Consider the following 16928-nt stretch of genomic DNA (forward strand, 5'->3'; position numbering starts at 1 on the left):
AGCAATGCAGTTGCATAGCCTCCAGTCAGGTCTCTGTATCAGTCCGAAGGCCTGCCGCAGTCGAGGGGCCCTCCAACTTCTCCAGTTGCAGTATCCTCAGAGGAAGTGTGGAGTCTGTGATTCTCGCCTCTGTCCCTTTCCCATGTGTGGGCACCTTCGGTAATTATCTCTGGTCCTGCTGAGCAGCTCATCCTACTTCCATCTTCTTCACTTCACTCCTGCCTCCTCTCTGTGAATTCCCAGTGCTCTCACTCAGATGATGAATTCAAAGATGTATATCTATTTGCCACTTTCAGTCTTTTCCATGAGAGCAGCATTGTGCAGGCTGATTCTACTCTGCCATCTTGGCCACCTCCCTGTTCTGTAAATTTTTTGTTTTACTGCTTGCTGTGAGAGAATGAGTCTTGCATAGTTTCTACTTTTGTAAGGCTATAGTGAATTTTTGGTGATACAATAAAATTTTGTAAAACTTCCCTGTTAATTTGACAATTTGTTTCTATTTTGGTTAAACATTTTGTGAATCTATTAAGTCACTTACCTATTGAAAATAATTAATAAGTAATGTTTATTACTTACAAAATGGAGCTATTTTGGTCACAAAAAGTCTCGAAATTTATTTTCAGATGAAAGCCCAGCTATCTGTGATATTTTCCCACAGGCCATGCTCTATGAATTCATAAATTCCAAGTTGTTTACCATAAGCAACCAAGACAGACCAAGTGTAGCCTGTGAAAAGCATTCCAAACTCTATTAGCAAATACCATCAAAACACAAGGAAATTTATTCAGATTCTTTAGTTTTCTCCCTAGAAAAGAAGCACTGGCATACAGACAAGCTATTAATATATTGTTTCCTAAATGTTAAGACACAATTCCAAATAAACAAATGCTATTAAAATCTGGTAATAAAATTCTAGATTCCTTTAAAATGAATTGAAAGCAGGAATAAAAGAGAGAGAAAGACTAGAGATACTAATTCATTCTCAATAATGGTAGAAAACCCAAGTTAAAATATCTCTTACTTCTAATCTCATCATTTCTCTTACTCCCTGCTCTCCCATCGCCATGGCCTACTTTTTATTTATTTCTCAAACATGACTAGTTTCTTCTCTACCTTACCCTTTACATTGCCTGATCCTTCTACCTGCAACATTTTTCTCCCAAGTCTTCAGATATCTAATTATTTTTCTTGTAAATGACAATGTATTATAGGGATTAAAACTGTAGACTCTGAAGCTAAATTGAAGGGGTTCAAAGTCCACTTCTACCACTGGGGCGATGTAGGCTATCTATATGCCTCAGTTTTGCCACCTGTAAAATGAGGATAATAATCTTACTTCCTAGAGCTGTGAAAATTCAATGAGTCAACCCATAGTATGTGATGCATGATAAGCATTAGTCATTATTGTCATTCATGTCTTAGTTATTTGTTCACTATCTGTCTCATTCACTGTATAATTTAAATATTCAAAGAATATGTATATCTCTATGAATTATTATTTTTTTTTCAGTTTGGAAGTTAACTGACCTCATTGTTGGCACTGCCCACCAAATTGATTAGATGTCGATGTCTATAGTACCCACTTTCATCACTCTAAGAGTGAAAAACATTCTAAAACAAGTTAATGATATTATTGCAAAATGCTACATCAGCATATTCCTGATTGCACTTGAGGGTGTGTTCAACTATTTTCTTTGGGGTTGAATGTCAACATTAATATGCTTTTACCTTAAGCTTTATTTTTATTCTTAGTGGCAATGTTCCTTAACAAAAGACATGTTGTATAGGTTATTGTAAGCTTCATTACACTCCACCCTGGCTGCTCTTTATAATTTGGATCAACATTTATTGACTAACATAGTCCAATTGACTCATTTGGATTCAGTCAATATGATCAAACTGCTATTCATCTCAATGGAAGTCAATAAATTTATATTCAGACATTAATGACTTATTAGATTGAAAGCTTTATGAAGCAATGCAAGGCAATATCTTGTTAGCTACATTTCTTCTGTCATTCATTTGACTTGGAGGTTCTGGCCTTGGGTAAGTAGAAGGTTGAAGCAGACTTTAGAAAAGTTTTAATAATCAAATTGAATTCAAAGATATTTTGGTAAGGGCTTTTGACATCGAGCATTGCAAGCCACAGAATGGATAAGTATCCACAGACTAGCATTTTAAAATAGTGGGAAATACAGATACATTTTGGGAATACTGACAGAATAAAGGTATTTGCACTCAATTATATTTTTGTGGGTTTTTGTTTGCTCCTAATACTTTTTAATAAAAATTTTTAATTTTCTTTTTCCTGAATTGGCCTCCTTTATGAATCATTTAGGTTTATGATTGCAAATATACATTCTTCTCAGCAGAGTTTTGAGATTTGAATAGTTATATGCATTCAATATTAATAAAGAGTTGGTCTTTATTAGGTTTCTCCACCTCTGCATCCCAGAACACTACTTTGTGTATTGTATTTGTCAAGATACTGAAAGAAAAACTATCACAAGAGTTAGATACTTCTTTCTAATTTTTTTTATCACATTGTGTTTATGTCTTATTTTTCAAATTTTTGTATGGTTTGAAATAGAATCTAGACATTTCATTAGCTTTGATTGGGGGTGGGGATTTGAAGAGAAGGATGTTACAATTAACAAATAGTGTTTCTTTCAGTGTTTTTGGATTTAGAAAAGAAAACAAATAATACTGGAATCAAACTAGAAATGTAAATAAATCCACCATATGAACTTAGAATAAATCCATAAAGTTCTGCCTTCCATTAGACCAGTAGTTCTCAACCAGGGGCAATTTTACGTCTCCAATGGACATTTAACAATATCTGGAGACATTTTTGGTTAATACAACTGGTGTGCGGGGTGCTACTGTCATCTGGTGGGTAGAGGCCACTAAACATCCTACAGTGCACAGGACAGCCCTCTACCACAGAGAGTTATCCGGGCTCAACCTGGCAATAGTGCTAAACTGAGAAACTGCGGTAGAGGAGGCGCTGCACCTTTGACTTTAGTTCTAGTCATTCAGAAAGAGAATCCAAGATTCATTTTCCCAGCTAACTCACATTATGCAACTCTGTTTTTAAATTCCAATCTCTCTGTGTCAGAAGCACAGCAGTAAGTCTGCTTCTCTGTATGAGGGAAATTGTTTTCTGCTAACTGATGACCTTAGCTTAGCAGTTTCTTTTCCAGCACATCTAAGCTCACAGTCAGACTTGCTGCAGCAAGTGCACTTTTGAGTGGCTTTATGACATATAAAGACCCTCTTTGGCATTCATACTGTGCTGCTCTATTGTTTACAAGCTAGCAGTAAATTATTTATGGATATTGCCAGAGATAGGACTCATTCACTCTCCCCTTTTTAGCCCCAAAGCTATATTTTATCTGATAGCAAGATTTTATGTGGAAGCTAGTATGTGTATGTGTGTGTTATGTCCTCTTTGCATTTATGTGACAGGTTTTATAGTACTAGTCCCATCAACTTTTTATTACTTTAAACTTGTTTTGGAAATTATTATTAACTGCATCGTAGACTCAACAAATAGGGTTTTTTTCCCAGAATTCCCATTTTAGCATAATTTCAGGAAGGCTCTTCCTGAATCAGTTTAGAGGAATACTGTGAGAAAACCTCCTTATGGATCTAAAGCAAAGCAAAATATCTTTAGGTCATTTTGGAGTATTGATCTATAACTGGATTTAGCATGTGTGAGAGTGTGTGTGCATATGTATGTATAGCCAGTTGATGACTAAATCATTGTAGGATGTGCAGTTATTTTTGCCAGCACCAATGTACTTCAGCTTTTTAAATATGTAGAATATTATTTCTGGTTGAGTTTACATTGACATATTTCCAACCACTCCCTCTGATTTGGGGACATATTTTATTGTTTTTCATCTCTCCCCACATCCCCAAGTGGTAATGTTTTGTTCTTAAATTTGCCAGACATTTATAAGATTGACTATTTTCTAAAAAACAGTAATAATGAAAGTATGTGTAGAAGGCAATACTAATCAGAACACATAGCTCAACTCAGCCCCACAGCTCTCTCTAGTAGATCTTCGCTTTTATTGGGAATGATAAATTATCAATTTAAAAACGAATTATTAATAAATTAACAAGGGACAAACTATTAGATGTCAATAAGAATGTCCTTCTTAGTGGTTTTCGTTGGTAGACAGAAACTTCATGCCAATAATTTAGGCTCTAAGGAATCTCTAAGATCTTGTTAGAAATAAAGGACAAAAGATAGAATCTACTTAGAATCAAGTCATTAGTTCATGGGTATGATAAAACGATTGGCAACAAGGAATAAAAGAACTAAAGAAAAGTTAAATATGATATTATTTTTAATTGATTTCTTTGTTTTGTAGAGGCATCATATTAGGGACTTGAGATTTCCTAGTTTAGAGGTGGGGTTAGTTCAAAACATAGCATGATTATCTACGAGTTTCGGGTGTGGAGAGATTTATGGGGTTTATATTGGATCCTGTAAGAATCTTCGTCCTTGCATGCAGCTAGATTTATTTTATTTTATTTTATTTTATTCTTGAAGAGAAAGTAAAATTGGTAGGTAAAGACTTTAGGAAAAAAACACAGTCTCATGAAAATTGCATTTACAAATTTGCATAAATTGGTCAACATATAAGGTTGGTTTATATATGATTATAGGGCTCTAGGTCTGAGGCCTTCAATAAAGTAAAAGAAAAAGAAACAAAGCAAATGACATGAAAAGGACCCAATACAGTAACAATAACAAAAATTCAAATTTAATATTTCAATATATTCAACAACATTCAGTTGACTGTATATCCTGGTTCATGACCGTTAATTATTTTTAGTGTTCATTTTCACTATCAAACATGTTCCTGTTTGCATAATGTCCTCTAGGTTCATCCACATTGTGGCAAATGGCAGAATCTCCTTTTGTAAGGCTGAATAATATTCTCTTTGTGTCTCACGTGCCACATTTTCTTTATTCATTCATCTGTTGATGGACACTTAACTTGTTTCCATATCTTGGCTATTGTGTATCATGTTGCAGTAAACACAGGAGTGCAGATGTCTTTATGAGGTGGTGATTTTATTTCTTTTGAGCATATATCCAGGAGGGGAATTGCTGGATCATAATTCTATTTTTAATTTCTTTAGGAACCTCCATACTGTTTCCCATAATGACTACACCAATATGAATTCCCACCAACAGTGTACAAGGGTTCTCTTTTCTTCATACCCTTATCAATATTTGTCATTAATCTTTTTAAAAAGTCAAATATACAGAGAGAATAAAACAGTGGGTACCAAGGGCAGGAGAATGAAATGGGGAAATAAATATATGTCAGAGGATACAAAGTTGAAGATATATAAGATGAACCAATCTAGTGACATAATGTACCACATGAGGATTATAGCTCATAAAATTGTACTGCATTGCGGATTCTGCTAAATGAGTAGATTTTAGCTGCTCTGGTCACACACACAAAATGGATAACTGTGTGAGATTATGGATATATTAATTTGCTTCATCATAATAGTTGTTCTACTGTCTATATGCATTCTATAACATCATGTTGTATACCTTGATTATATGCAATAAAATTTAATTTAAAAATTTTTCTTTGGATGAAAAAGTATACAGTTGCCTGAAGGAACATTGGTAAACCTTGTATGTTTGAGCATACTAGATTGATTTCCCACTCATTTCTTAAGGTAATTCAGTTCACCATAACAATTCCTTTATCTTTGTCTCACAAGGATAAACCATCTTTAATTTGTTAAATGATATTTAAAATCATTTTATATAATCCTGTCATATTTAAATGACTTTAATTATTTGAATGGGTTCTGTAAAATATAAAGTTGTAATTTACTTTGTGACAGATAATTATTTCTTCTGTCCTTTCAAGGATTTATAAGATTTTCCTATGCTGTAAAAATAGTAACTAACAAATTGTTGCTCAATTGATTTTGAGAAATTGATCATTTAAATAACTTATGTGGGAAAATTATATTTAAGATTACTGATACTACCTGTTACTGAGTTGTATTAGAATCAATGGTTATTTATTTATTTTGAGTCTCACATCATCATACTCCTTAAAAATCTGATATTCTCTTTCCAGAAAATAAAATCATACACCCATAAAGTTTTCCAAAAATTTTAATGGGTTTAAGAACCCTCTGATGTCCATCAAAGCATTTTAGTTTAAGAAATACAGCCCAAGACCATGAAACATTGGTGGGTAGGAATTTTTTTTTCTTCATTTTTCCCCATCTTCTCTGAATCTCTGGTATGTAGCAAACAGTTATAATCCATAAATGTTTGTTCAACAACAGAATAAAAGGGTGCTTCATTTATCAGTATGGTTGGGGTCTGAGTTGGATACTTTATATCTTTCCCCAGCTTTCTTTCTGTACTTTGTCCTTTTTTCATTTTCATCATTGGCATGTTATTTATTGGAAAATGTTTTCCATTCTGTAAACTTTATAGCAGATCAAAGAGCAGAAGTGTTAGATCCAACATTTACAAGCTATGTGTCATGGACCATTTACATAGCCTTTTTGAGGCTCAGTTTCTTCAACTTCATTAGCATTGGGCGTCCCTTTGGCTCCTATAAGCTCCCTCACTTACCTGTCCATAGAAAATGAATTTTCCCATCAAACCATGTTTTGCACTTAAGAAACTGAGTTACTCTTCTCTTTCTTATTTGATCTCATACAGAGATATATATTAATAGAATTGCTAAAGAGCTTCTCATTTATCACAAATTCCTCATGTTTATTAATAGGCAAGGTTGGTATGTTTTTAGAAAAGCTGTACTATCACTCATCCCATTTGAAACCTACCATGTTTTCACGAAAATAAAACAGGGCCCATCACCTCAGGCATTTAATATTTCTTTGTGTTAGAAACATTCCAATTCCACTCTTTTAGTTATTTAAAAGTATATCCTAACTTGTTGATTATAGTCACTTTGTTGTTTCTATTAAATATTGTTCATTCTATCTAACTAAATTTTTGTACTCATTAACCATACCCACTTTATCCTCTGCTCCCCACTACCCCTCCCAGCCTCTGGGAACCATCGTTCTACTCTCTGTCTATATGAGCTCAATTGTTTTTGATATATATCTCCCACATATGAATGAGAACTTGTGAGATTTGTCTTTCTGTGCTTGGCTTATTTCACTTAACATAACATTCTCCAGTTCCATCTATGGTGCTGCAAATAGCAGGATTTCATTCTTTTTGTGACTATATTATATTCCACTGTGTGTATGCACCACAATTTCTTTATCCATTCATCCATTGATGGAAAATTAGGTTGATTCAAAATCTTCCCTGTTTTGAATAGTGCAGCAGTAAACATGAGAATGTAGATATCTTTTCGATATACTGATTTCTTGACTTTTAGATGTATATCCAGCAGTAGGATTGCTGGGTTATATGGTAGTTCTATTTTTAGTTTTTAGAGGAAGCTCCATACTGTTCTCCATAGTGGTTGCACTAATTTACATTCCCACTAACAGTGTATGAAGGTTCTCCTTTCTCCACACCCTCCCCCGCATTCTTTATTGCCTGTCTTTTTATAAAAGCCATTTTAACTGGGGTGAGAGAATATCTCATTGTACTTTTCATTTGTATTTCTCTTACGACTAATGATGTTGAGCATTTTTTCATATACCTGTTGGCCATTTATATGTCGTCTTTTAAGGAATGTCTATTCAGAATCTTTGCCCATTTTTAAATCAGATTATTTGATTTTTTTTCTATCAATTTTTGGAATGCCTTATATATTCTAGTTATTAATCTCTTGTCAGATAGATAGTTTGTAAATATTTTCTCCGATTCTGTGGATTGTCTCTTCATTTGTTTCCTTTACTATGCAGATGCCTTTTAGCTTGATATTATCTCATTTGTTCAATTTTGTTTTGGTTGCTTGTGCTTTGAGGGTATTACTCAAGAAGTCCTTGCCCAGACTAATGTCCTGGAGCATTTTCCCTATGTTTTCTTCATATTTTCAGGTCTTAGATTTAAGTCTTTAATACATTTTGATTTGATTTTTGTTATAGCAAGAGATAAGGGTTTAATTTCATTCTTCTGCATGTGGATATCTAGTTTTCCCAGCACAATTTATTGAAGAGATTGTCCTTTCCCCACTATGTGTTATTGGCATCTTTGTAGAAGATAAGTTCACTATAGATATATGGATTTCTTTCTTGGTTCTCTATTCTGTTCCATTGGTGTATGTGTCTGTTTTTATACAAGTACCATGCTGGTTTGGTTACTACAGCTCTGAAGTATAATTTAAAGTCAGGTAATGTGATTCCTCCAGTTTTTTTCTTTTTGCTCAGGATGGCTTTGGCTACTATGGATATTTTATGGTTCTATATAAATTTCAGGATTTTTTTTCTATTTTTTTGAAGAATGTCATTGATATTTTAATGGGGATGGCACTGAATCTGTGGATTTCTTTGGGTAGTATGGGCATTTTAACAATATTGGTTCTATCAATCCATGAGCATGGAATATCTTTCCTTTTTTTGTGTGTTCTTTCCAAATTCTTCATCAATGTTTTATAGTTTTCATTATAGAGATCTTTCACTTTTTTATTAAGTTTATTCTTAGGTATTTAATTTTATTTGTAACTATTGTTGGGATGATTTTCTTGGTTTCTTTTTCAGATTGTTAACTCTTGGCACATAGAAATGCTATTAATTTTGGAGTGTGGATTTTGTATCCTGCAACTTTACTGAATTTATTTATCAGTTCTAATAGTTTTGGGTAGAGTCTTTAGGTTTATCTAGAAATGAGATCATATCATCTGGAAACAAAGATAATTTGACTTCTTCCTATCCAATTTGGATATCCTTTATTTCTTTCTCTTGTCTGATTGCTCTAGCCAGATCTTCCAGTACTATGTTGAATAATAGTGGTGAAAGTGGCCATCTTTATCTTGTTCCAGACTTTATAGAAAAGGCTTTTAGTTTTCCCCCATTCACTATGGCACTAGCTGTGAATCTGTCATATATGGTTTATATCATGTTGAGGTAAGTTTCTTCTATACCCAGTTTTTTGAGAGTTTTTATCATGAAAGGATGTTGAATATTATCAAATCTTTTTCAGCATCCATTGAAATGATCATATGGTTTTTGTCCTTCGTTCTGTTGATACAGAACATATGTCATATTGATTGATTTGTATATGTTGAACCATCCTTGCATCCCTAGGATGAATCCCAATTGATCATGATGAATAATGTTTTTAATGTATTATTGAATTACGTTTGCTAGTATTTTGTTGAGGATTTTTGCATCTATGTTCATCAGAGGAATTGGCCCATAGTTTTGTTGTTATTGTTATTGTGTCATTGTCTGATCTGGTATCAGGGCAATGCAGCCCTTATAGAGTAAGTTTGGGAGTATCCTCTTGATTTTTTCCTTGATTTTTTTGGAATAATTTAAGTAGGATTGGTATTAGTTGTTTTTTGAATGCTTGGTAGAATTCAACAGTGAAGCCATCAGGCCCTGGGGTATTCTTTAATGGGAGACATCTTATTACTGCTTATATGTTGTTAGTTGTTACTGGTTTATTCAGGTTTTAGATTTCTTCCTGGTTCAACCTTGGTAGGTTGTATGTGTCTTAGGAATTTATCCATTTCTTCGAGGTTTTCCAATTTATTGGCATATAGTTGCTCATAGTAGTCTCTAATGATCCTTTGGATTTCTGCAGTATTTGTTGTAATGCCTCCTTTTTCATCTCTGATTTTATTTATTTGGGTCTTCTCTGTTTTTCTCCTTAGTCTGGCTAAAGATGTGCCTATTTTGTTTATCTTTTAAAAAACCATCTTTTTGTTTCATTGATCTTATGTATATTCTTTTTGGACAGACAAATCTATTTTACCATTGACCTTGCTATATTGTCTAAAATTCCCATAGTTCCAAATATTTCTCACTTTTTTCTTTAAGTTCGGTTAAGGAATTAACCTTAATTTTTGAGCTGGTTACCAAAAAGAGGCCTAGGAATAGACTAAATGCAGATTTTAAAGATGAGGAGATGGTCAGTTGAGGTTCAGAACATATGGTGTACCTCAGGGCAAATGACACAGTGAGCAGAAGGAAAACACTGAGCAGAGGATAGCAAAGGCTAAAATTTAGGAGACAGGCACAAAATTGTTGAAGCATCTGTAGAAGGAGATCAAAGATACATCTTCCCCATATCATAATGGTACTTTCTGGCCATTTATAATCCTCTTGCCCTTTTTGACCTGAATGTGCCTCAAATTGTATCAGTTGAATTTAGTTGATTAAGACCCTTGCACATAGTAGAAAGAGAAATATTTTGCATTGCTAATGTGATTTCATTTTATCTGAGACATCCCAATATGATACTCATTTCTCTGAATTCAGCACAAAAATTGGTAAGGTGCACTGGGAACAATGAGAAAAATGCATGGCAGAGATCTGAGTTTATTTTTTATCTTCTCTGAGGCTTCGTTTTCGTTTCAACTACTTTGGAGTGATTTCTGCATTAAATGAGATAGTTTGGGGTAATGGCTTGTTCAGGACTGACACTAACAGGCGCTAAATAATTACCTTGATGTGAAACATATTGCCTTTAAAAAATTAAAGCACTAATTTTGACTAGGAGGTTTGATTTCCTGTAAATTAAATTATCCTTATTTATTTTTAAACTTGTTTATTTTACAGTGATTCTCAACTCTGGCATGTATCAGAGTCACATTATGTGCTCTTGAAAAGTGTAGATATATTTGACCATTTTCATCTGTTCTTTAAAATTTCCTATTCTAATTTTGTTCTTGTGAGTTATTCTAGGTTTCTTACATACTTTATTTTATTTTCTCTCTCTCTCTCCCCAGTTTTTTAATCTCTCCAATAGCCAGATAGAAATGAGAATGAAACTAATAATTTAATGGTAGCTTCACTATCACCTCTATTTACTACTAGCATGTAATATGTGTTAATGTTTCCTATTTCATTTGTTAGTGCTCTTTCAAATTCAGCCTCCACAGGTGATGAAGAGCTCACAATTATTATTTTTTTTTTGCTTATAATGATGTTGAGCTAAGAGAAGCATTCATATTCAGATGTGATTGGCTTTCTGTGGAAACCTGTGGATATATTCAACATTTCATATCTACTTGCTCATGCAAATTCTTTATCTGACTGATAAACTAAAAATTAAGAGCACATTCTTGATAGGAGATTCAGGGAAGGTTTTTTTTAGGTAAAGAATGGGATTTTTTGTACTTTATTGTTCTCAGGAAACGGGATTGCCCTACAAAGGGTCTCTTGATTTGCAGAAATTACTGCACATCAATGATAATGTACAGGCAGAATTATGGGTGACCTCTGACTCTCAACAGAAGAAGAAAAAGTCCAGTGGTTAGTATTTCCAGGGTCTTAGGGGGATTCTCTTGCACCTGGGATACCCAAGATGGGTGGATTGTGTCTGGTTTGGTCAGCATGTCACAGGTTGACTGGTCAACTGGCAGATACTTGGGACAAAAGGTGGCATGCCTGGGAGAGCTGGGGCAAACACTCCAAACAAGGAAAATTTCTTGGCAATCATGTAGGTTCCAGAAACATACTGGAACCATGATTTTCAATTCCAGTGTGCCTGACTCCCTTTCCTCTACCCTGGAATGAGACTACCCTAGATGAGCAGAGAGAGAGCCTGGCCTAGGATGCCCCTGGGTCCAGCACCATAGCATCAAACTGGAGATAACAAAAGGAGCTAAGACGGGATTGGAAACAAAGGAGCACTTTACATATCAGATATTGATTTTGACATAGTCTTCTTGAGCTCAGGAAAATGGAGGGAGGTACCCTGTGGAAAATCCAGCCAGGCTGGCTGGCTGTCCATCTGTTGCTCCTGAGCAGCTCTGAATACTTCATATATATTAATAAATGGAGTGTACTGTTTACAGTTGATCTCTTTTTCCTATGAATTGGACAAGTGTTAGGAAAGTTGGACAATTCTTAAAGGAAGATGGAGGTACTGGCTACAGAAGACATGGCCACATTCTGTAGAAACAATGAAACGTATATTCTGCACAATCTCTGAGTATCCCTCCATGAAAATCAGACAACTGACTGTAGCAGAAAGCCTGAGTCCTTTAGGTCCTTCATCCATTTCTGGGAGTGTGGATGGTCACAAATATGTCTCTGTCCCCGGATGATTTCTCATCATCATTACTCACCACACAGCTGTTGGCATGGTCCTGGCACAGCCCCTTCACATTCCTCCTTGGCATTCTCCTTTTGCAGACTCTGTCTGCAATCGCAACAGAGTCACTGTGAGTCAGGTTGACATCCATGGGCTCTAAAGATTCACAGAAGAGGTCTATAATTCATCTCCATCAATTTCCATGGGTTCTATGGGTTCTGCTTCCAAGGGAATCTTGAGGATGGAGTTTGCTTCCTGATTTCACTTCTGGGCTTGGCTAGAATTTATTATTCCACTATGACACTTTTTTGTACTCATTGTGTTCTGTGGCACCAATTTGAAAAAGAAAAAGAAGTGATCTCTACTGAGGTTTGCAGGGAAGTCAAATGTCCTCAGCCTTTCATGCCCATTAATTGCTCATCCTCTGACTTGAATTTGGAGCTAATAGAGATTTCCAGTATCTTCATGTCTTGGAGCTGGTTTGTTCCGCAGGTGCTGTTGCCAAAGCACGTGAGAGAGGAAGCACCTTCACAAGCCACCAAGGAGAATCACCTTTTTGATTCTTAAAACACTGTGGATAAGCTTGGGATATTTAAGGATGAGATACTTGTGCTCAAAATATTGCTTGTTCTCTTATTTGTTAAGGTGGCTAAAATATAAAAGTGGTAAACTCAATGAAGAAAAACACCATAAGTTTCTGTAATATAAGAGCTAGAAAAGTATTAACCTTCTCTCTATATAGAACAATTCTGACTTCGTGATGCCAGTTGAAAATAGAATTCAGCATATGACAAAAGGCTTTAAATTAATCTTTTGGATAAAGATATTTTTATTATTTTCTTTGCCCTACTTGGCAAGATTATACTTGGTTTATTGTTTTTTATTTTCATTTTGTTTATTATTTATGTTATAGAAACATAAGCAAATAGTTTATTATCATAATTATTTTCAAAGTATAAGTTATTAAGTCTTTTTATTGAGGAATTTTCTAAACATGCATAAAAATAGAATAATGTAATAAAATCCAATATAACTGCTTTCACCAATTTCTAATATTTTGCCTTTTTTCATTTATTCTCTCCTTTTCCAGAGGTATTTTAAATTTTAGGTATTGTGTAATTTTGTCCTTGAATATCTCAGTATATTTCTGTTACACTAATTGATTGCTAAATAACAAACCACCCCAGTACTTATTGCATGATTTTGCGATTTTGTGTGAATTTAGCTGTGTGGCTTATGTCAGCTCCATGTAATGTTATCTGAGCTTACCCATGCATTTTCAATTGGCTGTCAACTAAACTTGGGCTGGGGGATTCAAAATGGCCCCACTCAAATGTCTGGCATTTGGTGCTAGCTGTAGGCTGAAGCATCTTCGTTTTTCTCCATATGGCCTCTCACCCCCCAATAAGCTAAACCTGGCTTTTTCACAACAAGGTGATGGTCTCAGGGTTCCAAGAGAGAGAAAACAGGTTTCATAAGCTTTATCCTTGGAAGTCATACATCACCACTTCCTGTTGCATTCTATTGGTCACAGCAAGTCACAAGGCCATCCCAGAGTCAAGGGGTGCAAAATATATTCTACCTCTGGATGGGAAAAGGACAAAGTCACATTGCACAGAGGCATGTGGGGAATGGGAGGAATTCTTGTTGCCATTTTTACAAGCACATCTAACTGATCTTTTGGTTTTTAATATCATATCATCATCATGCCACTAACACAGTTAATAAATTTAATGACATTTCTTTTTTAAAATTAATTTTTAAAAGTTTTCTAATGTTTTAATTTACATGCAGTAATTTTGTGTGTATGTATACCTTTTTATGTTCCACTTTTTGTGTATGGTTTTGATTTGCATTTCCCTGATGAATAATGGTATTTAGCACCTTTTCATATACTTCTTAGTCATTTGTACGTCTTGTATGTGAGTATCTGCCTGGAGCCTTGGTTCATGGGGGTCAAGTTGGCATTAGGGCGGGCCTAGAGCCAGATGTGTGTGTGTGTGTGTGTGTGTGTGTGTGTGTGTGTGTGTGCACTTCTATGAGATTTGCCATATGCACAGAATTCTCTAACAACCTCCATGGTTAGGATACAGAACAGTTCTCTCAGCACCAAAAATTCCCTTGTGCTGCTCACTTGTAATCAAACCCTCCTCCCATTCCTAACGGTGAAAGAAACCACCGATCTGTTATCAGTCTCTATAGCTTTGCTGTTTCTAAAATGCCATATAAATATATTATATAGAATGTAATCTTTCGATTTTGTTTTTTTCACTTAGCATAATGCATTTGAGATTCACCAATTCTTAACTTTTTAAGAAATTGCCAAACTATTTCCAGAGTGGCTGTACCATTTTACATTTTTACAATTTATGAGATCTCCAGTTGCTCCTCGTTTTCATCTGCACTTTATATTGTCAGGCTTTTAGTATTTTTATTGTAGCCTTCCTAATAGGTATATAGTGGTCTCTTCTTGTAATTCTAATTTGCATTTTGCTAATGACTAATGATGCTAAGCATCTTTTGGTATGCTTATTTGCATTTCATATATCTTCTTTGGTGAAGTATCTGTTCAAACCTTTTGCCCATTTAAAAAAAATGAATTGTCTATCTCCTTATTGTTGAATTTTGAGAACTCTTTATATATTCTATTTAATATATGTTGTTCTTCATTGGATAAGTGATATGCACATGTTTTCTCAGCCTGTAGCTTGCCTTTTTCATGTCTTTATATTGCTTTTTGAAGAGCAAAACAGAGAGTAGAAAGGTGGCTACCAGTGGGTCAGGGGTGGGAAAAGGGATGGAGGAAGTTGATCAAAGGGTACAAAGTCTCAGTTATATTGGAGGAATAAGTTTTAGTGATCTGTTGAACTACATGGTGACCACAGTTAACAATAATGTGTTGTATATTTCAAAATTGCTAAAAGAATAAGTTTTTAACATTCTCACCACAAACAAAATAATTTGGTGAGGTGATGGATATGCTAATTAGCTTGACTAAATCTTTATACAATGTTTACATACATCAAAAAAATCACATTGTACCTGACAAATATGCATAATTATTATTTGTCAACTAACAATACTTTTTTTATAAAGAGCAAGAGTTTTCAATTTTCAGAAATTCCAATTTATCTCTTTTTTTCTTTTGTGGATCAGAACTCTGTCTAACCCAAGATCATAAAGATTTTCTCCTCTGTTTTCTTGTAAAAGTTTTATAATTTTAAAATTTACATTTGTGCCGGGCGCGGTGGCTCACGCCTGTAATCCTAGCTCTCTGGGAGGCTGAGGCGGGCGGATTGCTCAAGGTCAGGAGTTCAAAACCAGCCTGAGCAAGAGTGAGACCCCGTCTCTACTATAAATAGAAAGAAATTAATTGGCCAACTAATATATATACAAAAAAAATTAGCCGGGCATGGTGGCGCATGCCTGTAGTCCCAGCTACTTGGGAGGCTGAGGCAGCAGGATTGCTTGAGCCAGGAGTTTGAGGTTGCTGTGAGCTAGGCTGACGCCATGGCACTCACTCTAGCCTGGGCAACAAAGCGAGACTCTGTCTCAAAAAAAAAAAAAAAAAAATTTACATTTGTGCTTATGATCCATTTTGAATTAATTTTGTACAAGGTTTGAGGCATCGGTCAAAGCTTTTTTTTTTGGAAATTCCTGACCATTTGTTTTAACAATTTATTTAAAATTTATTTTTAATTTTTATGGATACATAATTGTCGTGTATACTTATGGGGTGCATGTGATATTTTGATGGAAACATATAATGTATAATAATCAAGTCTGGAACTATAATAGTAACCAAAATATATAAAAAACTCAAAGAACTCTATAGCAAAAAAAATCTGATTAAAATGTGGGCAAAAGATATGAATAGACATTTCTAAAAGAAAACATATATTAGGTCATTAAATATGAAATGTCTGATTTCAAATCAAAAGTTTAATTTATTATATCTCAAACAAGAACCAGTACAATTAATCTAAGTATGCACCTAAACTATCGACATAGTTTTGCCATCTTAACGGTTGCTTGTTTATGACTGAAGTGAAGAAGACTGGAGAGCGAGTGGCGATGAAATCGCAAAAGGCCTTTTTTCACAGCTTATTGAGAATTGAATATTTTTTCCATGTAAGAAGTGGTTCAAAGCCTGGAAGAAGTGGTAGTCAGTTGGTGCAAGGTCTGGTGAATACGGTGGAAGACAGAGAGTTTCCAAGTCCAGCCTCTGTAGTTTGAACAGTGTTGTTTTTTGCAACATGTGGTCTTGCAAGAGGCTTAGCCTGTTTCTATTGACCAGTCTCAGCTGATTAGTCACAAGCATCCTCATAATTTCATCCAATTAGTTGCAGTAGACATCCACTGTAATCAGTTGACCAAGTCTCATGAAGCCATTGTGGATAATACCAGTGCTGGACCACCAAATAGACATTATTAGCCTTTTTTGATGAACATTTGGTTTTGGACTGTGTTTTGGCATTTTATCTTTATCCAACCATTGTGATGAATGCTTGAAAATGTCAAAAAGAATCCATTTTTCATCACATATAACAATGTGGTGTAGAAATCATTCACCTTTATGTTGTGACAGCAAAGAAAGGCAAGCTTCGAGACGATTTCTCTTCTGATGGTCATTTAATTCATGCAGTACTCATCCACCCAGCTTCTTTACCTTGCCCATTTGATTTAAGTGGTCCAGTATTGGTATAATAACATTAAACCTTGCTGCTAA

General features: G+C 34.8%; 1 pseudogene; it reads right to left on the reverse strand.

The window, feature by feature from the left end:
* Window positions 1–11992: 11992 nt before the first annotated feature.
* Window positions 11993–12517, reverse strand: LOC105882305 (E3 ubiquitin-protein ligase RNF4 pseudogene; annotated as a pseudogene).
* Between the last annotated feature and the right edge of the window lie 4411 nt (window positions 12518–16928).

Source organism: Microcebus murinus, chromosome X (assembly GCF_040939455.1).
Source record: "Microcebus murinus isolate Inina chromosome X, M.murinus_Inina_mat1.0, whole genome shotgun sequence".
NCBI lineage: Eukaryota > Metazoa > Chordata > Mammalia > Primates > Cheirogaleidae > Microcebus > Microcebus murinus.